The 25,982-nt window shown below is 44.0% G+C and overlaps 1 protein-coding gene across 7 annotated transcripts in view; it reads right to left on the reverse strand.

Annotated features, from left to right (window-relative positions):
• Positions 1-25,982, reverse strand: part of LOC143764740 (germ cell-specific gene 1-like protein) — a 156,519-nt gene that overhangs the window by 112,697 nt on the left and 17,840 nt on the right. For 2 of the 7 annotated variants that reach the window (XM_077250653.1, XM_077250647.1), the window contains exons 1-2: positions 9,777-9,934; positions 8,522-8,598 (exon numbers count right to left, since the gene is read on the reverse strand). The exons of 1 other annotated variant lie outside the window; for it this stretch is intronic. The gene's annotated coding sequence lies outside the window, so the exon portion shown is untranslated. Of the gene's footprint in view, positions 1-8,521; positions 8,599-9,776; positions 9,935-14,338; positions 14,447-25,982 lie in introns of those variants that run through there. 4 more of the 7 variants (XM_077250649.1, XM_077250648.1, XM_077250651.1 and 1 more) reach the window with 4 other exon arrangements.

Raw genomic sequence — 25,982 nt, forward strand, 5'->3', positions numbered from 1 at the left:
GCTATCCTTGACTGGCCGGTACCCAAGAACGTTAAGGAGGTCCAACGTTTTATTGGTTTTGCAAATTTCTACAGACGCTTCATTCGAAATTTTTCTGATATTGTCCGTCCCATTACTTCCTTGACAAAGAAGGAAAAGCCCTTTAAGTGGTCATCACAGGCTCAAGAAGCTTTTGATTGGCTTAAGATCTGTTTCACATCAGCACCGCTGTTGATACACCCAGATCCAACACTTTCTTTCATTGTGGAGGTGGATGCTTCTGATAATGCTTTGGGGGCTATTCTTTCCCAAAGAACTGGAGAGAAGGGTCTGCTACATCCTTGTGCTTTCTTTTCCCGTAGACTAGCCTCAGCAGAGAAGAATTACGACGTGGGAGACAAGGAATTGCTGGCTATTATTGCGGCTTTCAAAGAATGGAGGCATCATCTGCAAGGAGCTGCACAACAGATCATAGTGCTAACTGACCATCGCAATTTAGAGTTCCTTAGATCCGCTAAATGTTTTTCTCCTCGTCAGGCCCGTTGGAACTTATTTTTAAATCAATTTAACTTTGTTATCTCGTACCGTCCAGGTTCTCGTAATGGGAAGGCTAATGCTTTATCCCGAATCCATGCTGTGGATTCCGTACCTGGAGCCCGGTCCAAGACCATTCTATCTGATGCCAATTTCATCGGAGTTATCCACAATCAGGACTTGTGGAAGTAGTGCAGGGAGGCCTATGACGGTGATGTATTTATGTCCAACCCACCTGTGGATATTAATCTTGTCTTTAAGGGTGGCATGTGGTTCAGAGATCGACGTATCTATGTTCCTGAGGTTGTCCGTCTGCAGATCCTCAAGTTGGTACATGACTCCAAGTTGGCTGGTCACAGGGGGGTACAGAAGACACAAGAGTTCCTGAGCCGATTCTTCTGGTGGCCAACTTGCCTGAAGGATACCAAGGACTATGTTCTCTCTTGCGAGGTATGTGCTCGTTACAAGACTCCTCATGTGGCACCTACGGGTCTTCTACAACCATCACCTGTTCCTTCCCGCCCTTGGGGGTCTATATCAATGGACTTTATTGTGGAGCTGCCTACATCAGGGGGCATGAATACAATCATGGTTGTAGTTGATCGCCTGACTAAAGCTGCTCATTTTTTTCCGTGCACCGGCCTCCCCTCAGCTAAAGATACTGTGAACTTGGTTATACAGAATGTCTTTCGGTTGCGGGGGGTTCCGGATGAGATCATCTCTGACCGTGGAGTACAGTTCACTTCAAGATTCTGGAAGGGGTTTTGCTCTGCACTCAATATTAATGTCTGTCTCTCTTCCGCTTACCATCCCCAGACAAATGGTCAGACTGAGCGTACCAACCAGACGCTGGAACAATATCTAAGATGCTATGTCAGCCATCTCCAGGATGATTGGTTGGAGTTGCTGCGTTAGCCGAATTTTCATATAACAATTCTCAGAGCGCCTCCACTAAATTTACACCTTTCTTTGCCAATCTGGGTTATCATCCGTGTATCTTACCTAGGTCTCCAATTAATTCTCCGGTTCCAGCAGTGGAGGAAAGGCTGACTGCGATGAGGCAAAATCTGGAGGTTCTGAAGGAATCCCTGACCACAGCTCAAGAACGTTATAAGAGATTCCATAAACCTGCACCCATGTTCAAGGTAGGAGATTCCGTATGGTTAGCAACTAAGTATCTGAAGTTAAACGTTCCTTCACAAAAACTTGGACAGAAATTCATTGGCCCTTTCAAAATCAACGGTATTGTGAGCTCTGTGGCCTGTCGGCTAAAGCTGCCTAGGACTATGAAGGTACATCCAGTTTTTCATGTATCTTTACTAAAGCCTGTATCTCCTGATAGCTTCCAGGGACGTGTTGTGCCACCTCCGCAGCCTGTGGTGATTGATGGGCAAGAACAATTTGTGGTGGAGGAAATTGTTGATTCCAGGATTCGCAGGAATCGGCTCCAATATCTGATAAGAGGAAGACTCTTGGGAACCTGTGGAAAACATCAATGCCCAACAGAAGATTTCTCGTTTTCATCAGAAATTCCTTGAGAAACCAGGTCCAGGATCGTCCTGAGGCTGCTTCTAACGAGGGAGTAATGTCAGGACTCTGAACATTTTTTATTACCTTTTGTGCATTACTGCCCTTTTCCAAGATGGTGTCTTTGGTCTCATGTGCACTGTATCTTCCTGCTATAAAACTCCACCCCAGCCTTTAGTCTGTGCTAGAGTATTCTGCCTTGCATCCAGCTCCTGACTCTGGTGACTCCCTGGCTATATACCTGCTCCTGTGAACCTGTGTGGTGATCCTGCTACTCTGCTCTGAGTTATTGCTGCATACACCAGTTTCCAGTAATCCTCCTTCATCTGCTGCTCGTGTTTTCTTCCATCTGCATTTGCTGGACATGTAAGCTGTTGCTGCTCTGCAAAAACCTGAGACTATTACCCAGGCCTCCCTGGTTGTGCTAAGATATTATTTGAACTGCCTTATAAGCATATCTATCTGTGTTTGGACTAAGACAAGGACTTATTCGTGTCAAGTATCCTCAAGAATAACTGTGCTTCATAGACTTTCTGCGTGATTGCATTTTCCTCTGAAGCTTCCTATAGACTGCTAAGCTGCGTTTAATATTTTCACCAAGTGTTGTGGACTTGAGTTTCTCTCTGCACCTGTTTGAATCACCGTGTGATAATATAGAATTTACCACTCATAAAACTGTGTCCTGTAGTTGTCTTGTTCCACGCAAAGAGTCTCCTGAGTTATTCCCTATAATTATTACATTGAGAGATAGAATATCAAAAACTAAATCCAGAAAATCACATTGCATAAATTATATACATTTATTTGCATTTTGCAGTGAGAAATAAGTGTTTGATCCCTCTGGCAAACAAGACTTAATACTTGGTGGCAAAACCCTTGTTGGCAAGCACAGCAGTCAGATGCTTTTTGTAGTTGAGGATGAGGTTTGTGCACATGTCAGGAGGAAGTTTAGTCCACTCCTCTTTGCAGATCATCTCTAAATCATTAACATTTTGAGGCTGTTGCTTGGCAACTCAGAGCTTCAACTCCCTCCATAAGTTTTCTATGGGATTAAGGTTTGGAGACTGGCTAGGCCACTGCATGACCTTAATGTGCTTCTTTTTGAGCCACTCCTTTGTTGCCTTCGCTGTATGTTTTGGGTCACTGTCTTGCTGGAAGATCCAGCCATGATCCATTTTTAATGTCCTGGCGGAGGGAAGGAGGTTGTCACACCAAGATTTTACAGTACATGGCTCCATTTATTCTTCCATTGATGTGGTGGAGTAGTCCTGTGCAGCAAAAAAACACTCCCAAAACATAATGTTTTCTCATCCATGCTTGATAGTGCGCACGGTGTTCTTTGGATCATAGGCAACATTTCTCTTCCTCCAAACACAGCGAGTTCAGTTAATGCCAAAGACCTCAGTTTTTGTCTCATCTGACCACAGCACCTTCTCCCAATCACTCACAGAATCATCCAGGTGTTCATTGGCAAACTTCAGACAGGCCTGCACATGTGCCTTTTGAGCAGGGGGACCTTGCGGGCACTGCAGGATTTTAAACCTTTACAGTGTAATGTGTTACCAATGGTTTTCTTGGTGACTGTGGTCCCAGGTGACTTGAGATCATTAACAAGTTTTGAACAGCTGACATGTGCCCGCAATAGCCGCAGGTAGAATCGCGATCCACCCGTGGCTATTACCAGTTAAATGCTGCTTTTAAATGCTGACAGAAGCATTTAATAAGCGCTTCCCACAATCACGCCGGAAATTCGCCCATCGATGACTCGAATCATGTGATCGCGGGTCACCGGTGTGTTGGCATGACAACCGGAGGTCTCTTGAAGACCTCTATGGTTGTCAGTGCTGGCTTGCTGTGAGCGCCACCCAGTAGTCGGCGTTCATAGCAAGTGAGTAATTCTGCTACAGAGAGGAGATCTGATCATTGCCTCTATGTAGCAGAAGCGATCGGGTTATGGCAGCTTCTAATCTCCGATGGAGACTACTGAAGCATGCCAAAAGTAAAAAAAAAATGTTTTTAAAAATATAAAAAAAAATAAAAATATATAAAAGTTCAAATCACCCCCCTTTTCACCCCATTCAAAATAAAACAATAAAAAAAAAATTCAAACATACACATATTTGGTATCACCGCGTTCGGAATCGCCCGATCTATCAATAAAGAAAAGGAGTAAGGCTGGTTTCACACTTGCGCTTTGATCTGCAGCGTTTTTACCAAAAAAAACGCATGCGTTTTTTTTCCTATGTTTAACATTAAAAACTCATGTGTTTTTTTTGCATGCGTTTTGCTGCGTTTGACAACGCATGCGTTTTTCTATGCTTGCGTTTTTTTGCAGAAATGCAACATGTAGTAATTTCTAGAGGCGTTTTTTTGCCGCAAAAAAATGCATTGCTGTCTATGTAAACGCATACGTTTTTAAGCACATGCGTTTGCTTGCGTTAAAAATGCATGCGTTTTTATAGAAAAAAACAAGAATACACACTGACAAGCCACCCCCCACCATCAGGGTGATAAAGGGATCCAAACCCTAACCCTAACCCTAACCCTACCCCTAACAAGCCACCCCCCACCATCAAGGTGATAAAGGGATCCAAACCCTAACCCTAACCCTGACAAGCCACCCCCCACCATCAAGGTGATAAAGGGATCCAAACCCTAACCCTACCCCTACCCTGACAAGCCACCCCCCACCATCAAGGTGATAAAGGGATCCAAACCCTAACCCTAACCCTAACACTGACAAGCCACCCCCCACCATCAAGGTGATAAAGGGATCCAAACCCTAACCCTAACCCTGACAAGCCACCCCCCACCATCAAGGTGATAAAGGGATCCAAACCCTAACCCTAACCCTACCCCTAACCCTAACCCTGACAAGCCACCCCCCACCATCAAGGTGATAAAGGGATCCAAACCCTAACCCTACCCCTAACAAGCCACCCCCCACCATCAAGGTGATAAAGGGATCCAAACCCTAACCCTAACACTATGACTGCCAATACTCTACGAGTTTATATTTTTAGTACTCTAGCAATACCTTATATCTTGGGGTGTCCACATTGAACAAAGCTTTTTATTAGAAGAATGTCCTGGTCACCAGGTCAACATAATAGCCAATTCCTATGGATCCCTAGGATCCCTAGGATTAGGGTTAGGGTTAGGGTTTGGATCCCTTTATCACCTTGATGGTGGGGGATGGCTTGTCAGGGTTAGGGTTAGGGGTAGGGTTAGGGTTAGGGGTAGGGTTTGGATCCCTTTATCACCTTGATGGTGGGGGATGGCTTGTCAGGGTTAGGGTTAGGGGTAGGGTTAGGGTTTGGATCCCTTTATCACCTTGATGGTGGGGGGTGGCTTATCAGTGACCTGGTGACCAGGACATTCTTCTAATAAAAAGCTACCGCTACCCCTAACCCTAGGGATCCTAACCCTATCCCTAACCCTAACCCTAGCAATTTCTATTTCTAGTGGGTTTTCTAGTTGATTTTGATGATTGGCAGCTGTCACACACTTCTCAGCATGCGTTTCAAAATCGCAAATGCAAGAAAAAACGCATGTAAATGCGTAAAAACGCCGCGTTTTTTTTCCACATGCAAAAATGCATGCGTCTAAAAAATGCAGCGTTTGCACGCGTTTACATGCGTTTTTTTCACCACCTGCGTTTTTTTTTAAAACGCTGCAGATCAAAACGCAAGTGTGAAACCAGCCTAAGCTGATCGCTAAATGGCGTAGTGAGGAAAAAGTCAAAATGCCAGAATTACCTTTTTTTTGGTCACCGCAACATTAAAATGCAATAACAGGTGATCAAAAGGTTGTATCTGCTCTAAAATGGTATCATCATAAAAACGTCAGCTCAGCATGCAAAAAATAAGCTCTCACCCAACCTGAGATCATGAAAAATGGAGCCGATACAGGTATCGGAAAATTGCACAATTTTGTTTTAACAAAGTTTTGATTTTTTTTTCACCACTTACCCGTATTTTTCGGACTATAAGACGCACCGGACTATAAGGCACACCCAGGTTTAAGAGGTGGAAAATAGGGAAAAAAATATTTGAAGCAAAAAAATGTGGTAAAATATTTAATAACATACTATTATATGTGGTGTTATTATATATAATAGTATGTTATTATGTTGGAAGCTGCGGGACCAGTGTGGTGTCTGTGAAGTACTATATGAAGACGCTGGAGGGTGAGTATAAGAATGGGGGCACAGGGCTTATATTGAAAGCACCACTCCAGCACTGCAAAATAACACTGGAGTGTTTAAAATCCCATGGGAGAACTATAACTCCCAGCATGTCCTGCAGATCCTATGACATGCTGGGAGTTATAGTTCACTAAAGGAGTGGCAGAGTGCTTTATTGTGTTTTGGAAAGACTAACCTCTTAATTGTGGCAGCCAGCCACACTGTGGTGAGGTAAAAGCATCCCATGGCTGCACACACAGAGCCCTCCTCTTGTTGCCTTTCCACAGCACAGGTAATGGAAGCCAGCAGATTCTAGTGTTGGAGTCTGAAGGACCTGTGATGATGTCAAGAAGAGGGAGGGCTCTGTGCTGCCATGTGATGCTCCAGCCCGCCCACTTCTGACATCATCACAGGTCCTCCTTGTGCACACTGCACAGCACTCAGCTCCAGCCCAGGCAGGTATGCAGCGATCTGCTCTCCCCCGGACCCTGCTGCTGCTGCCTCCTCCTCCCCCGGACACACGGATCTCCCCAGCTGCTGCAGGAATCAGCGCTGAGGAAACCATGTGTGTCCCTGCTTAAGTGGAGTATTCATTTGCTGCTCCCGTCTCACAGCTCAGCTGATAGGTGGGCGGAGAGTAGCTAATGAATATTCACTGCACTTAATCATCGGGACCACATGGTTTCCATAGCGCTGATTCCCTGGCAGTGGGGACATTTTTCTGCCTCCTGAAGTGGGATAACAGTGCGATCCCACTCGCTGCTGCCCCCCTCCCCACATGCTACATCCCTACCATAAGACGCACCCACACTTTCCTCCCAAATTTGGAGGAAAAAAAGTGCGTCTTATGGTCAGAAAAATACGGTATATAAAAAAGAAGACATGTCTATGAACTCATAATGACCTGGAGAATCATAATGGCAGCTCAGTTTTAGCATTTAGTTAGCATAGTAAAAAAGTCAAACAAAAACAAGTGTGGGATTGCACTTTTTTGCAATTTCATCGCACTTGGAATTTTTTTTACTGCTTTCTAGTACACAACATGGTAAAGCCAATGATGTCGTTCAAAAGTACAACTCGTCCCACAAAAGACAAGCCCTCACATGGCCATATTGATGGAAAAATAAAAAAGGTATGGCTCCGAGAAGAAGGGGAGCTAAAAACAAAAACGCAAAACCGAAAAAAGCTCCGGCGGGGTTAAGGTATTAGGGTATGTGCACACGTTCAGGAATTTTTGCGCTTTTTTCGCGTTTTTTCGTGATAAAAACGCTATAAAAACGCATAAAAAATGCATACATATGCATCCTATCATTTAGAATGCATTCCGCAATTTTTGTGCACATGATGCGTTTTTTTCCGTGAAAAAAATGCATCGCGGTAAAAAAATGAACATGTTCATTAATTTTTCAAATTGTTTGCGTTTTTCCCGCTATTCTATGCATTGGGAAAAAACGCACAAAAAACGCACAAAAAATGCGCTAAAAACGTTTTTTGTCAGGAAATTTCTGCAAGAATTCCTGATGTGTGCACATAGCCTTAATCTTACCTAAGAGACATTGGATAAGTCTGCTGTATAGTGGGATGTCTAGTACTCCTCTCACAGCCACAACAGACTTCCCTCTTGGCATCTCATTGTCAGCTCTCCATAGCGGAGCATGTAACTTCCTAAAACCTGCACACACATAGGCACATCATGCTTATCCATAGGCATGATTATAACCTGCTAATCACCTTTCCTGCCTTTTGGGCCATTGCTCGATGCTAGTTTATAGATGAAAGCAATAAGATTTTCAGAGGTTTTATTGAAAGAAAAACCAAGTATCTCCAGTATGGCATCAATCCTGTAGTCCAATGAAGCCTAGGCTTAGTCAATAGGACAGGTCATCAATCCCTTTGTACCTGCAAATTGTTCCAATAATAGTCAACTTATATAGCTACCACATTAGACTATTTAACAGTATGTTAAGCCTCAGTTCTCATTACTTTAAAAAAAAAAAAATGCAAGTTACTGACCACCCGTTTTACAGAGAAGAAGCTCAAAATGTAATTGTTGGTGGCCTCAATGCTATCTTCTTGGTGTCCATAGGTGCATTTTCCTGGGGTTTTGGAGTAAACTGATCTCCCTTCTAACGTGAATGTAGTCAATAGCAGTTTGCCTCACGTTTCTTGGAAAGTGCGTCTGTGAGCAGTGGAAAGATAAATTCACGGCCAACAGCAATTATCTATTGAGCTTCTCTATGTGGAACAAGGGGGTTAGTTACTTTCATTTTTTGAAAATGATGTGAGCCCCAATACCTGTGTTGTCTTGTCAGAAATGTCTGCTGTGGTAGCTGTATCCAGATGCATTTCTCAATGGTTCACTAACAATTTCACTGTAATGGACAAATCAAAAAATCAGAGGAAAACTGCTTTTAGTTTTACTTTAAATTGCAGAAGTTTTTTAATCAATACATTTTCATCTGTCTATGAGAGCGTATACTTTAATGTATCCCAGTGCATTTCCATAACTTGGCTTCCATTTACCGACCAAGAAAATTGCCAAAAATAAGTCAAACTAAATAGTGATGTAACCAAGGTTATCTTACTACAGGTAACGCAGTACTGAGGTGCCATGGTGAAAAAAAGGTGTAATCTGATACCTCACCTGACATCGGTCAATAGCTTGTGCCATGCTACATTATCTTAATCGTGTTTAGGTTGAAAACCTTAAGTGACAAGTTATCAAGATGGGTTCTTATTATTCCAAGTTAATCTTGGCTACATCTGTGGTTCTGATCATTTAGTCAGTGGCATTTTCCATATATAATGCAAATATTTGTCCGCCTTTTGACAAACAAGGCACTTATAATTTGTTCGCGAGATTTGCCACAAATATCTTATAGATGCAGTTCACCACTCAACAGGTGGGTCGGGAATCTGGTGACCGCATTAAAATTAAGTCACCTTACTCTACTCTTTGTGGAAAATCTTATCACAACCATGTAGAAAGTAAGAACCGTCAGTAGCATTCTGTATTGAAGATGACACCCCATAATATCACCACAAAGAAGAAACAACTCTAGGCATGCATGTCATAAGGTTGCAGCAGTGGAATTTTAGGAAATATGAGCAAAGTGACAACAATATAATTTAAAATCAAATAACCAACATCCAACATTTAGATTATCTCATCATATGCAATAAACTAAAATACATGTTAAACATTAACTATTTTTAACAGATTTTTTCTTTTTAAATAACACAATGGGTATAAGTGTATCAGTTTAGATGAATAATTACTGAATATTTATGTGTTACGTTTCCTTTAATACACAGTGGTAACCGTGCCATAGTAGATCTACCTGCTGTAATTCTAAAACCAAGTCAAGAAAAACTAATTATTTCCAAGTGTCAAGTGATTATTAAATCTTGTACTGATACAAGAGAAAGCTAGTAACATTATACAGGAGCTCCATGTAATAGTGGACACCGCAGAATTGCTGATACTCATTTTAAGTCAAACAGGCATAATTGATATTATACAGGTTTAGCTTGTAGAATAAATACTTACATGTAGAATTCATGAAAGTAAAATCCATGTAGAATAACTCAATAAGAGTTATCGGAACCTGCTGCTTTGAAGAATGCAACAAATGATATGACATGAAGATGTGAGAGTTAAAATGATATGACTAAAGATGAGCTGTCAGGATGATGTCTGCTCCACAATGCGAGCCAGGCTTTTTATTATGATGTGAGAATGAGTAAAGCTGATTAAAATGCCTTGATTATCTGCTTGGATAGCGTAACATCAGTTTTAAGGAAGATTAACAGGACTTTAAAAACATTAGCAGCTCTTTGGGTCTGGCCTTATCCCACAAACAGCTGACTTCATTAGAAATCTGCCTACAATAAGCATGAAGAAGTAGGATGAGAAAAGACAACATTACATAAAAGGCACAATGTCTCGCTATTTATCGATGTTACTATCAATCTTATCTGATTTATTGGTGGGATGGAAAACATTTCTACATTACCAAAGCTCAAAGGGAGCAGTTCAGGAAATGGGACAAATCATGACCTGGTGTAACAATATAACCAGCAGTTCATAGCTATAAGTCTGCAGTCACTCTGTTTGACTGTAGACTTTTGAATGCACTATGCTCTGTTACGGTGCTCTGTCCGGTACTGGTGGTCATGCGCATACTCCCTGACACATTCTGACTAAATGGGAGCAGCTTTGCTCGACGCAAGTGTATTGAGCAAGGCCATAAATGGTCTAAGGGCTCATTCAGACATCAATGATTTTTTTTTTTTGGTAAATATAATTTTTATTAAAGAGAAGAGTATTTTACAAGAAAAACAGTAGTTGAAAACTACGACAATGATCAAAGTACTCTTCCTTATAATATACAATTCGAGAAGAGTAACACAAAAAACACTCGTTCACAAACCTTGCATAAATCTTACATAAAAGAGAGAAAGAAAAGAAAGAGAAAAAAAAAAAATTAGAGGGAGTAAACCCTCTAGAATGACCACGGTAACTTAAACATATAAGCAATAACTCCTTGCCCCCGCAACAGGCGAGGACATTCATTACCGTGAATAAAAGAAAGCATACCTAAAATCAGTTCGTTCATGTCCCCTAGAGCGAGACATGCACGCAAATAGTATCATTATATAAGTAACTGGTAAATCATGGTACAGACCTATCACACCGAACTGGTGGAAGGAGAACAGCTCACCCAGGGGGGAGATAGAAAGAGGAGGAAATAGAGGGGGGAGCCCAAGTAGGCAGGGCTCAAGAAAAGAAATATAGAATTAGAACACGAAAAGAAAAGAAGAGTAGCTTAGTAATCGACTGTAAAATAGACAGGTGTATTCAGGTAAACAGGTCAGGGAAACGAGCAGAATCTTTAAATAGAATCCATTCAGTCCAGATACTTAAAAAGGAGACCCTTGTCTGTGAAAGGTCTGCATTAATTTCCTCCATCCTAAAGATGGTTTCAAATTCTGAAAACCACTCCACAATATCGGGGGGAACCGGGTCTCGCCATCGGCGGGGGACCACCATCCTAGCAGCCGCTAGGCAGAATTTAAGGATGTCCTTTTTTTGGGATCTCACCGAACTGGGAATCATGGATAGCAATGCCATCTTCGGAGTACCGGTGATGTGCTTGCCTGTGATCAAACCATAATTTCGGAACACTTGGTCCCAGAATGTTCTAATCAAGGGGCAGCCCCACCAGATATGCAAAAGGGAGCCAATGCCATTTCCACACCTCCAGCAGCAGCTTGAAATTGAGGGAGAAAATTTGTGTAACCTGTCAGGTGTGAGGTACCACCTATATTGGAGTTTATACCCCTTCTCCGAGGCCTCACTGGAACTCGGGAGTTTATGGTTCATCAGGAAGCAACGCTCCCATTCCTCATCCGGTAAAGTCCGCCCCAAATCCCTCTCCCAAGCAGACTGGAAATAGAGCCTTGCGTCAGAGACAGGTATTGAAAAAATTGAGTAGAGGGAAGAGATTCCCCTGCTCGGGGCGTCTCCACCGGCAAACAACAGTTCCAAGGGAGAGAGTTCACAGTTCGAACCCCTTGGCAAATTCAAAGAGGCCAGGAAGGACCGGACCTGCAAATACTCCCACCAAAGAAGTTTAGTGGAGGGAGATTGGGTTTGGAGGGAACATAGGGTGGGAATCTCGCCACGCTGTAAGATATCACCAACCCGTATGTCATCCTCGTATTTCCATCCCATGAAGGCTTTCCTGTGAATGCCCGGAGGAAATGCCGGGTTGCAAAAAATAGGTGTAAGAAGGCTGGCCCCAGGAGGAGCGGACCCCTTCACACCATTGCAGTGCCATGCCCTCATAGCCTCTGAGGTTAGGAAGGAAAATCTCCCCCGTTGAAGAGCATATTGCTTTGGGATCCACTGTAGATAATGAAGAGGCAAATTGGACCATTCTTGTTCCAACTCTACCCATTTTTTAAATTTAATTTTATATTTCCAGTCCAAGAGGCGAACTAATATGGCCGCCCTGCAATAGTTTCAGAGGTTGGGTAGACCCACCCCACCAAACTGGCGTGGCCTAGATAAAACCTTGTAACTCACCCTTGGTGTTTTCCCCTTCCAGATAAAACAGGAAATCAAGGACTGTATGTTAATAAAAAACGATTTATGTGGCCAAATGGGAATCGCCTGAAAGATATAAAGAAATCTCGGCAGGATATCCATCTTAACCACCTGAATCCTACCGAGCCACGACAGCCTCAATGGGCCGTAAGACTCCAGAAGGGATCCCACCCTGTTCAAAATGACCTGATGATTCAAAGAAAATAATTGAAGAGGATCCGAGGTGAGGTTCACCCCGAGATATGAAATCTGATCCTGTTGCCATCTAAAGGGTAAGGTCTGCTTCAAGGAAGCCACCACGGAAGAAGATAGAGAAATGTTTAGGACCTCAGTTTTGGAGTAATTAATCTTGAAGTTGCTTAAATCCCCGAAGGATTCGAACTCCTTCATAAGCACTGGAAAAGAGACGACTGGGTCAGAGACGAAGAGGAGGATGTCGTCTGCAAATAGGGCCATTTTATGGTTAGAGTTTCCAACTTGAATCCCTGAGATACTGTCATTAATTCGGATAGCCTTAGCCAAATGCTGAATAACTAAAACGTATAATAGGGACGACAATGGGCAGCCTTGTCTAGTACCGTTCTGGATATAAAAACGATCGGACAAGGATCCATTGACTCTAACACGAGCTGAGGGTTTTGAATATAATGACATAATTTTCCCCAGGAAATTGGATTGTAAGCCAATATGGGTCAGGGTCTCCCATAGAAAGTCCCAATGGACTCTATCAAAGGCCTTTTCCGCGTCAATCGACAGAAGGCAAAGAGGGGACTTTTGCATCTTGGTCCTCTCAATAAGGAGAAGAGAACTGATAATGCTGTCCTGCACCTCCCGGCCCTTGACAAAGCCCACCTGATGAAGGTCGATAATAGATGGGAGAAGTCCCGACAATCTGTCAGCCAATACCTTAGCAAATAATTTTACATCGACGTTGATCAGGGAGATTGGCCTATAAGTCCCGGCCAGCAGGGGATCCTTATTAGGCTTTGGCAGAACAGAAATATGAGCCTCTAGGGACTGGGGGGTGAAACTATTCTCCTCAGAAATCGCATTAAAGGTGAGGACCATTTGGGGAAGCAAGTCAGATAGAAGGGATTTATAGAAAAAGGGAGTGAACCCATCCGGCCCAGGACATTTAGAGGTGGACGTAGATTTAACAGCTTCTTCCAGCTCCTCAGGGGTTACGTCCTTTTCCAGGACCGCCAAATCCGCCTCAAGGAGGGGCGGGACCTTGATCCTATTCATATAAGATTTAATTTTATTTTTCAACGTGGTGGGATCCAAATCAGCGAACCTGCCCCTAATGTTGTATAGGGATTTATAGAACTTTTGAAAGACCTCTAGGATCTCCTCATTACTATGGACCAGTTGGCCCTTATCATTTTTGAGTGATGAGATAAGGGTGGGACCCGATCTGGGATGAAGCAGTCATGCTAGAGGGCGCCCACAAACATTAGCTCTTTTGTAGAAAAACCCTTCAGTTCTTTCCTTGTCACCCATAAACCGTCTATCCAGCAGGCCTTTAAGTTCAAGCCTTTTTGTAGTGAGCTCGACCAAAGTCACAGAGGACCTCGAATTCTTATGCCTGCTTTCCAGGGTCTGAATTTGTAACAGCAAAGCGTCTATTTCCTCAATCTGAAGTTTTTTGATTCTAGCCCCATGTTTGATTAAGGTGCCTCTCATGACGCACTTCAGTGCTTCCCATTTAATTGCCTGAGGTGTGGGATCTGACGCATGAGTATGGGCAAACGCTGCAATGTCAGATTTCAAATCACTCAAACAGGTGGTGTCTCGTAAAAGGTTGCCATTCAATTTCCATGAGAATTTTTTCATAGCCAGCCCAGGTATCTCCAAGGACAGAAAAATAGGGCAATGATCCAACTGAACCATATTACCAATCTTAGCATCAGGCCTCCAAGATAAACCCCCCCTGCTGACCAGAAAAAGGTCAATTCTGCTGTAGGAGTTATGTGGAGTAGAATAGAAAGTATAATCCTTACCTCTAGGATTGAGGATTCTCCAAACATCTATCAGATGAAGTTTAAGTAAGAATTTTTGTAGGGCTCTCACCTTTCTCGATGGGACCGCCCCCCGACCAGAAGAGGTATCTAGTTTGGGATCAAAGACAAAGTTAAAATCACCACCTATCACAACCTGGCCCTCCGCAAATGAAGACAATTTTAACAATAGAGACTTACAGACCTTAGGCTGTTCCCGGTTCGGGAGATACCAGTTAACTAGGGTCAGGATCCGTTCAGCAACTTTAACTTTCATAAAAATATAGCGTCCCCCTTCATCTATGACCTTGTCTATCAATATGATATTTAAATTCTTACAAAAGGCTATTGAGACACCTTTTGTCCTCGATTCGGGGTTGGAACTATGGGACCATCTATCATAAAGTTTACCCCCGACAACTGGTATCCGGTCAGCTCTAAAATGAGTTTCTTGAAGAAAAAGTATCTGAACCCCTAGCTTGTGCATATCTCATAGTACGTGGCTTCGTTTTTGGGGAGTATTGAATCCCCGTACATTTAGGGAACCAAATTTTAAGGAACCCATTTTTCAATAGAACGTCGAGTACCCAACCGCTAGGCCCCAAAAAGGGGGTTATCCTGCCACCAGAGAGATGAGAACAGAAAACAAGACGCAGCAAATTAGAAGAAAAAGAAGAGAAAAAGAGTAGGCAAATATAGAAGAAAAAAGGAATGTAGCAGAAAATTGTACCCCCGGGGGATCTGAAAATTAAAAACTCTTACTTAAGATATGGGGTATAGTCGTTTCACGAATATCACGGTTTGGACCAACCGTATAACCCCTTAACGGGTCGTGTCCTTTCCACTGAAGAAAGGAAGAAAGTCAAAACAATATATAACAAAACAAATCGTATACCGACGGATTCGATAAACAATATCACACCATGTTCCCCGGCGAACATCCCTGAGACAAAAAAAATACACAAAATTACCCAGTACAACCGAACCACCAGAGGAGGAGGGAAAGGGAGAAGAAAAAGGGGGGGAAAGGGGTAATCAAAGGAGAGGAGAGGGAGGGGGAAGAATAAGAAGGGGGAAGGAAGAGAATGGAATAGTGGAGAGGGAAGGGAAAATGACCAAGGGAAAAGAGCAAAGCATATATCATCAACACGGCCATTACTGCCTAAAGCTAGACCAAAGACCTAAGGGTCTACAACCGACTGAATCAAAAATACTGGACGCTTGCAAATCAGCCGTCTTCAGATACATCATTACAGTTCTGTCCTCTACCACGAGAACTAGTGTGGCCTCTTCCACGGTTGCGACGCGCCCTCTTTCGGGGCTGTGGCATAGGGCCCATATCCTGACCAACGGAATAAGGCCAGTCAGGGAATTGACTGGCCCGGATCCTCGAGGTTCAAGAGGGAGAGAAATGAACGATGCTCCCTGGGGTGAGATAAGGACACCATCTGGGTTCCCCGCAAAAACGGATATCCCCAAGAACAGGGGATCTGGCACTGACGAAGGAGGTTAAGTAGAGGTCGCAGAGCTCTCCTCTTTTGGAGGGTTCTCTGTGACAGATCCGAGAGGAACTGTAATTGGTAATCTTGGAATCGGATCTCCTGGGTCTTTCTGGAACAGTTGAGGATTTCTTCCTTAACTTGGTACCTATGAAAACGACAAATCACGTCTCTAGGCAGACCTCCATCCTGAGGGGGAGGACCCAGCGACCTATGAGCTCTGTCAAATTCAATACCCAACTCTGGGGCAGTGTTCCTAATGGAGTTGAACAAAGTTTGAAGAGTCGCAGTTAGGTCACTGGTTTGGACTGATTCCGGTAGACCCCTCACTCTCAGATTTTGCCTTCTCTCCCGATTCTCCAAGTCCTCCATATGATCTAGAAAACTCTCAAAGGTGGACATCTGGGCTGACAGTTTATCCTCAAGGGCTAGGATCTTGTTGGAGAGATTTTCTACAGTAGTGTCAGTAAGTGTGACTCTGCCCGCCAGAGCTGAGACCTCCCCTCTCAGGGTCATCGTTTCAGCTTTAACCCCTTAAGCCCCGAGGGTGGTTTGCACGTTAATGACCAGGCCAATTTTTACAATTCTGACCACTGTCCCTTTATGAGGTTATAACTCTGGAACGCTTCAACGGATCTTGGCGATTCTGACACTGTTTTCTCGTGACATATTGTACTTCATGTTAGTGGTAAAATTTCTTCGATATAACTTGCGTTTATTTGTGAAAAAAACGAATATTTGGCGAAAATTTTGAAAATTTCGCAATTTTCCAACTTTGAATTTTTATGCCCTTAAATCACATACATATGTCACACAAAATACTTAATAAATAACATTTCCCACATGTCTACTTTACATCAGCACAATTTTGGAACCAAAATTTTTTTTTGTGACGGAGTTATAAGGGTTAAAAGTTGACCAGCAATTTCTCATTTTTACAACACCATTTTTTTTTAGGGACCACATCTCATTTGAAGTCATTTTGACGGGTCTATATGATAGAAAATACCCAAGTGTGACACCATTCTAAAAACTGAACCCCTCAAGGTACTCAAAACCACTTTCAAGAAGTTTATTAACCCTTCAGGTGTTTCACAGGAATTTTTGGAATGTTTAAATAAAAATGAACATTTAACTTTTTTTCACACAAAATTTATTTCAGCTCCAATTTGTTTTATTTTACCAAGGGTAACAGGAGAAAATAGACCCCAAAAGTTGTTGTACAATTTGTCCTGAGTACGCTGATACCCCATATGTGGGGGTAAACCACAGTTTGGGCGCATGGCAGAGCTTGGAAGCAAAGGAGCGCCATTTGACTTTTCAATGCAAAATTGACTGGAATTGAGATGGGACGCCATGTTGCATTTGGAGAGCCCCTGATGTGCCAAAACATTGAAACCCCTAACAAGTGACACCATTTTGGAAAGTAGACCCCCTAAGGAACTTATCTAGATGTGTGGTGAGCACTTTGACCCAACAAGTGCTTTACAGAAGTTTATAATGCAGAGCCGTAAAAATAAAAAATCATATTTTTTCACAAAAATGATCTTTTCACCCCCAATTTTTTATTTTCCCAAGGGTGAGAGAAGAAATTGGACCCGAAAAATTGTTGTGCAATTTGTCCTGAGTACGCTGATACCCCATATGTGGGTGTAAACCATTGTTTGGGCGCAGGGCAGAGCTCGGAAGGGAAGGAGCGCCATTTGACTTTTCAATGCAAAATTGACTGGAATTGAGATGGGACGCCATGTTGCATTTAGAGAGCCCTTGATGTGCCTAAACATTGAAACCCCTAACAAGTGACACCATTTTGGAAAGTAGACCCCCTAAGGAACTTATCTAGATGTGTGGTAAGCACTTTGACCCAACAAGTGCTTTACAGAAGTTTATAATGCAGAGCCGTAAAAATAAAAAATCATATTTTTTCACAAAAATGATCTTTTCACCCCCATTTTTTTATTTCCCCAAGGGTAAGAGAAGAAATTAGACCACAAAAGTTGTTGTGCAATTTGTCCTGAGTACGACGATACCCCATATGTGGGTGTAAACCATTGTTTGGGCGCATAGCAGAGCTCAGAAGGGAAGAAGCGCTATTTTACTTTTCAATGCAAAATTGACTGGAATTAAGATGGGATGCCATGTTGCGTTTGGAGAGCCCCTGATGTGCCTAAACATTAAACCCCCCCACAAGTGACACCATTTTGGAAAGTAGACCCCCTAAGGAACTTATCTAGATGTGTTTTGAGAGCTTTGAACCCCCAAGTGTTTCACTACAGTTTATAACGCAGAGCCGTGAAAATAAAAATTATTTTTTTTTTTCACAAAAATGATTTTTTAGCCCCCAGTTTTGTATTTTCACAAGGGTATCAGGATAAATTGGACCCCAAAAGTTGTTGTCCAATTTGTCTGGAGTACGCTGATACCCCATTTGTGGGGGGGACCACTGTTTGGGCGCATGACAGAGCTCGGAAGGGAAGGAGCGCCATTTGGAATGCAGACTTAAATGGATTGGTCTGCAGGCGTCACGTTGCATTTGCAGAGCCCCTGATGTACCCAAACAGTACAAACCCCCCACAAGTGACCCCATATTGGAAACTAGACCCCCCAAGGAACTTATATAGATGTGTTGTGAGAACTTTGAACCCCCAAGTGTTTCACTACAGTTTATAACGCAGAGCCGTGAAAATAATTTTTTTTTTTTTTTTTCACAAAAATGAAATTTAGCCCCCAGTTTTGTATTTTCACAAGGGTATCAGGATAAATTGGACCCCAAAAGTTGTTGTCCAATTTGTCTGGAGTACGCTGATACCCCATTTGTGGGGGGGGGACCACTGTTTGGGCGCATGACAGAGTTCGGAAGGGAAGGAGCGCCATTTGGAATGCAGACTTAAATGGATTGGTCTGCAGGCGTCACGTTGCATTTGCAGAGCCCCTGATGTACCCAAACAGTAAAAACCCCCCACAAGTGACCCCATATTGGAAACTAGACCCCCCAAGGAACTTATCTAGATGTGTTGTGAGAACTTTGAACCCCCAAGTGTTTCACTACAGTTTATAACGCAGAGCCGTGAAAATAATTTTTTTTTTTTTTTTCACAAAAATGAAATTTAGCCCCCAGTTTTGTATTTTCACAAGGGTATCAGGATAAATTGGACCCTAAAAGTTGTTGTCCAATTTGTCCTGAGTACGCTGATGCCCCCTATGTGGGGGGGAACCACTGTTTGGGCGCATGACAGAGCTCGGAAGGGAAGGAGCGCCATTTGGAATGCAGACTTAAATGGATTGGTCTGCAGGCGTCACGTTGCATTTGCAGAGCCCCTGATGTACCCAAACAGTACAAACCCCCCACAAGTGACCCCATATTAGAAACTAGACCCCCCAAGGAACTTATCTAGATGTGTTGTGAGAACTTTGAACCCCCAAGTGTTTCACTACAGTTTACAACGCAGAGCCGTGAAAATAAAACATATTTTTTTTCCCACAAAAATGATTTTTAGCCCCCCAAATTTTTATTTTCCCAAGGATAACAAGAGAACTTGGACCCCAGAAGTTGTTGTTCAATTTGTCCCTAGTACGCTGATACCCCATATGTTGGAATAAACCCCTTTTTGGACGCACAGGAGAGCTCGGAAGGGAAGGAGCACTGTTTTACTTTTTCAACGCAGAATTGGCTGGAATTGAGATTGGACGCCATGTCGCGTTTGGAGAGCCCCTGATATGCCTGAACAGTGGAAACTCCCCAATTCTACCTGAAACCCTACCCCTAACCTCACCCCTAACCGTTTACTGAACATTTTCTGACAGTCATAAGTGCCACGTATATAAGTGCCACGTATATAAGAGCCACGTATTTAAGAGCCACGTATTTAAGAGCCACGTATTTAACAGCCACGTATTTAAGTGCCACGTATTTAAGTGCCACGTATTTCAGTGCCACGTATTTCAGTGCCACGATATTTCAGTGCCACGTATTTCAGTGCCACGTATTTCAGTGCCACGTATTTCAGTGCCACGTATTTCAGGCACTGAAAAATACGTGGCACGATATTTCAGTGCCACGATATTTCAGTGCCACGTATTTCAGTGCCACGTATTTCAGGCACTGAAAAATACGTGGCACTGAAATATGTGGCACTGAAATACGTGGCACTGAAATACGTGGCACTGAAATACGTGGCACTGAAATACGTGGCACTTAAATATGTGGCACTTAAATACGTGGCCACTGAAATATCGTGGCACTTATATACGTATATACGTATATAAACGTATATTTCAGTGCCACGTATTTCAGTGCCACGTATTTCAGGTTAGGGGTAGGGTTAGGGTTTTTTGTTTTTTTCTTGTTTTCTTGTGTTTTTCTATAAAAACGCATGCGTTTTACCGCGTTTACATGCATTTTTTCACACATGCGGTTTTTTTAAAAAACGCATGCAGATAAAAACGCAAGTGTGAAACCAGACTAAAAGACGCTTTTTATAGCAAAAAAGTTTTTGTGTCTCCACATTTTGAGACCTATAATTTTTCCACATTTTGGTCCACAGAGTCATGTGAGGTCTTGGTTTTTGCGGGACGAGTTAACGTTTTTATTGGTAACATTTTCGGACATGTGACCATTTTTTATCACTTTTTATTCCGATTTTTGTGAGGCAGAATAACCAAAAACCAGCTATTCATGAATTTCTTTTGGGGGAGGCGTTTATACCGTTCCGCGTTTGGTAAAATTGATAAAGCAGTTTTATTCGTCGGGTCAGTACGATTACAGCGATACCTCATTTATATCATTTTTTTATGTTTTGACGCTTTTATACGATAAAAACTATTTTATAGAAAAAATAATTATTTTGGCATCACTTTATTCTGAGGACTATAACTTTTTTATTTTTTTGCTGATGATGCTGTATGGCGGCTCGTTTTTTGCGGGACAAGATGACATTTTCAGCGGTACCATGGTTATTTATATCCGTTTTTTTGATCGCGTGTTATTCCACTTTTTGTTCGGCGGTATGGTAATAAAGCGTTGTTTTTTGCCTCGTTTTTTTTTTTTTTTTCTTACGGTGTTTACTGAAGGGGTTAACTAGTGGGCCAGTTTTATAGGTTGGGTCGTTACGGACGCGGCGATACTAAATATGTGTACTTTTATTGTTTTTGTTTGTTTTTTTTAGATAAAGAAATGTATTTATGGGAATAATATTTTTTTTTTTATTATTATTTATTTAGGAATTTTTTTTTTTTTTTTTTTACACATGTGGAAATTTATTTTTTTACTTTTTTACTTTGTCCCAGGGGGGGACATCACAGATCGCAGATCTGATAGTGTGCACAGCACTCTATCAGATCGGCGATCATACTTTCATCGGAGCAGGCTGCAGCTTTCATCTGCAGCCTGCTCCGACCCGGAAGTGCTCCCTGCAGGACCCGGATACAGCCCCTCGGCCATTTTGGATCCGGGGACTGCAGGGAGGAGACGCTCGGTACAAGGTGAGTACATCGCCTTGTACCGATCGTCTCAGGGAAGCACGCAGGGAGCCCCCTCCCTGCGCGATGCTTCCCTGTACCGCCTGTACACCGCGATCATGTTTGATCGCGGTGTGCCGGGGGTTAATGTGCCGGGGGCGGTCCGTGACCGCTCCTGGCACATAGTGCCGGATGTCAGCTGCGATATGCAGCCGACACCCGGCCGCGATCGGCCGCGCTCCCCCCATGAGCGCGGCCGATCGCTTATGACGTACTATCCCGTCACCGGGAATTAAGGCCCACCCCACCTCGACGGTATAGTACGTCATACGGGATTAAGGGGTTAAAGGAGTTCTCCACCCTGGATATAAAGCCCTCAAGTTCCTCTTTAGTTGGAACGTTGCTAATACGGGCCTTAAAAGCTTCCCACATGTCTGGGTCAGGGCTATCTTGTGGCTGCATATTTGGTAAAATAGGGGAACCACTGGGGCCTCCACTGATGGTCGGCTCCACTCGTCACTCACCCCCTGTGGCTTCTGTGGGGTGGTTTAGTAGAGGGGGGAGATAACCTGCTCCACAGCCCGGTTTCTGAATAGAGAGTTGTTGAAGCACCCCCTCTGCAGGTGTAAGTGGCCGTGGTGACAGGCTAGGAGGCAGCCGAGTCTCCTGCAGCACAGGCCACTCAGTTTGGGAGGGGTAGAGCTCAGCTCTCTGTGTCCAGGACCTCACCGCTTCTCCCTCTTTGTCCAGTCTCATGATCCGAGCCCCCACCATCCTCCATCTCCCCTCCGGTACCTTCATCTGAGACCCCCTGCAGGGGGGCCTCCAGGGGCCTCTCCTGAGTAAACAGACTGGTGACAGACGCTCTGGAAACCTCCATGCGGGCCTGCGGTGTCTCCTTCTCTCTCTGTTTGTTTTTTGCCTCATGTGTAGTGTTGCAGGGCTTGGGGGAGGGATCAGCCATCTTAGGATCAGTGCAGCTCCAAGGCCCCTTCCCAGAGCTTCTTAAAAAGCGAGATATACTCGCAGAAAACTTCACAGGGGGTCCAGAAGGGGTGTTGGGGCGTGCAGGCTTCCGTTTAGCAGGCATAGACTGTTATGACCCCAATGGCGAGGGTCTCAGAGATATCAGCAAGTCTGCGAAGTACAAAAATCCAGCTCATAGGGCAGTGGTAACTGGGTTGACCATATATCTACTCCTAACGCCAACACTAGAAGTAGCCGGGGAACATGCCTACGTTGGTCGCTAGATGTCTCGCGCCAGCCGGAGGACTAACTACCCCTAGAAGAGGAAAACAAAGACCTCTCTTGCCTCCAGAGAATAGACCCCAAAAGTAGGATACAAGCCCCCCACAAATAATAATGGTGAGGTAAGAGGAAATGACAAACACAGAGATGAACTAGGTTTAGCAAAGAGAGGCCCACTTACTAATAGCAGAATGTAGTAAGATAACTTATATGGTCAACAAAAACCCTAACAAAAATCCACACTGGAGATTCAAGAACCCCCGAACCGTCTAACGGCCCGGGGGGAGAACTCCAGCCTCCCTAGAGCTTCCAGCAAGGATAGGATACAGATTATGTACAAGCTGGACAAAAATGCAAACAAAAACAAATAGCAAAAACCAAGAAAGCAGACTTAGCTTAATCAAGCAGGAACCAGGATCAGTAGACAAGAGCACTACAGATTAGCTCTGATATCAACGTTGCCAGGCATTGAACTGAAGGTCCAGGGAGCTTATATAGCAACACCCCTGACCTAACGACCCAGGTGAGCATACAAGGGATGATAGACATACCCAGAGTAAAATCACTAGTAGCCACTAGAGGGAGCCAAAAGGTAAATTCACAACAGTACCCCCCCCTTAGTGAGGGGTCACCGAACCCTCACCAAGACCACCAGGGCGATCAGGATGAGCGGCGTGAAAGGCACGAACTAAATCGGCCGCATGCACATCAGAGGCGACCACCCAGGAATTATCCTCCTGACCATAGCCCTTCCACTTGACCAGGTACTGAAGCCTCCGCCTGGAGAGACGAGAATCTAAGATCTTCTCCACCACGTACTCCAACTCGCCCTCAACCAACACCGGAGCAGGAGGCTCAGCAGAAGGAACCACAGGCACAACGTACCGCCGCAACAAGGACCTATGAAATACGTTGTGAATGGCAAACGACACCGGAAGATCCAGGCGAAAGGATACAGGATTAAGGATCTCCAATATCTTGTAAGGACCAATGAATCGAGGCTTAAATTTGGGAGAGGAGACCTTCATAGGAACAAATCGAGAAGACAGCCATACCAAATCCCCAACACGAAGTCGGGGACCCACACCGCGGCGGCGGTTGGCAAAACGCTGAGCCTTCTCCTGTGACAACTTCAAGTTGTCCACCACATGATTCCAAATCCGCTGCAACCTATCCACCACAAAATCCACTCCAGGACAGTCAGAAGGCTCCACATGTCCCGAGGAAAAACGAGGATGGAAACCGGAGTTGCAGAAAAATGGCGAAACCAAGGTGGCAGAACTAGCCCGATTATTAAGGGCAAATTCAGCCAACGGCAAGAAGGTCACCCAATCATCCTGATCAGAAGAGACAAAACACCTCAAATACGCCTCCAGAGTCTGATTCGTTCGTTCCGTTTGTCCGTTAGTCTGTGGATGAAAAGCGGACGAAAACGACAAATCAATGCCCATCCTACCACAAAAGGATCGCCAGAACCTGGAAACAAACTGGGATCCTCTGTCCGACACAATATTCTCAGGAATGCCGTGCAAACGAACCACGTTCTGGAAGAACACAGGAACCAGATCAGAAGAGGAAGGCAGCTTAGGCAAAGGAACCAGATGGACCATCTTGGAGAAACGATCACATATCACCCAGATGACAGACATGCCCTTAGACACCGGAAGATCCGAAATGAAATCCATAGAGATGTGTGTCCAAGGTCTCTTCGGGACAGGCAAGGGCAAGAGCAACCCGCTGGCACGAGAACAGCAAGGCTTAGCTCGAGCACAAGTACCACAGGACTGCACAAATGACCGCACATCCCTTGACAAGGAAGGCCACCAAAAGGACCTGGCCACCAGATCTCTGGTGCCAAAAATTCCCGGGTGCCCTGCCAACACTGAGGAATGAACCTCGGAAATGACTCTGCTGGTCCATTTAGCAGGCACAAACAATCTGTCAGGTGGACAAGAGTCAGGCCTACCAGCCTGAAATCTCTGCAACACACGTCGCAGATCTGGAGAAATAGCTGACAAGATAACTCCTTCCTTAAGAATACCCTCAGGTTCAGCGACTCCAGGAGCATCAGGCACAAAGCTCCTAGACAGAGCATCGGCCTTCACATTCTTAGAACCTGGTAAATACGAGACCACAAAGTCAAAACGGGAGAAAAACAATGACCAGCGGGCCTGTCTAGGATTCAGGCGTTTAGCAGACTCGAGATACATCAAATTTTTGTGATCAGTCAAGACCACCACACGATGCTTAGCACCCTCGAGCCAATGACGCCACTCCTCAAATGCCCACTTCATGGCCAACAACTCCCGATTGCCCACATCATAATTTCGCTCTGCCGGCGAAAACTTCCTAGAGAAAAAGGCACAAGGTCTCATAGTAGAGCAACCAGGGCCTCTCTGCGACAAAACGGCCCCTGCCCCAATCTCCGAAGCATCCACCTCAACCTGAAAGGGAAGTGAGACGTCAGGCTGGCACAAAACAGGCGCCGAAGTAAACCGGCGTTTCAACTCCTGGAAAGCCTCCACGGCAGCAGGAGCCCAGTTAGCTACATCAGAGCCTTTCTTGGTCATATCCGTCAGCGGTTTAACAACGCTAGAGAAATTTGCGATAAAACGACGGTAGAAGTTAGCAAAACCCAAGAACTTCTGAAGACTCTTAACTGACGAGGGTTGAGTCCAATCATGAATAGCTCGGACCTTGACTGGATCCATCTCCACAGCAGAAGGGGAAAAAATGAACCCCAAAAAGGGAACCTTCTGTACACCAAAGAGACACTTTGAGCCTTTTACAAACAAAGAATTTTCACGCAGAATCTCAAAAACCATCCTGACCTGCTCCACATGCGAGTCCCAATCATCAGAAAAAACCAGAATATCATCCAGATAAACAATCAAAAATTTATCCAGATACTTCCGGAAAATGTCATGCATGAAGGACTGAAAAACTGAAGGTGCATTAGAGAGCCCAAATGGCATCACCAAGTACTCAAAATGACCTTCGAGCGTATTGAATGCGGTTTTCCATTCATCGCCCTGCCTAATGCGCACAAGGTTGTACGCACCACGAAGGTCTATCTTGGTGAACCACTTGGCACCTTTAATCCGAGCAAACAAATCTGACAACAGCGGCAAAGGATACTGAAATTTGACAGTGATCTTATTTAAAAGCCGATAGTCAATACAAGGCCTCAAAGATCCGTCCTTTTTGGCCACAAAAAAGAATCCCGCACCAAGAGGGGAAGAAGAAGGACGGATATGCCCCTTCTCAAGAGACTCCTTGATATATGAACGCATCGCGGTATGTTCAGGTACCGACAGATTAAACAGTCTCCCCTTAGGAAACTTACTGCCAGGAATCAAATCTATTGCACAGTCACATTCCCTATGAGGAGGCAGTGCACTGGACTTAGACTCGCTGAAGACATCCTGATAATCAGACAAATA

This window comes from Ranitomeya variabilis, chromosome 4 (genome assembly GCF_051348905.1).
Source record: "Ranitomeya variabilis isolate aRanVar5 chromosome 4, aRanVar5.hap1, whole genome shotgun sequence".
NCBI classification, from domain to species: Eukaryota; Metazoa; Chordata; class Amphibia; order Anura; family Dendrobatidae; genus Ranitomeya; species Ranitomeya variabilis.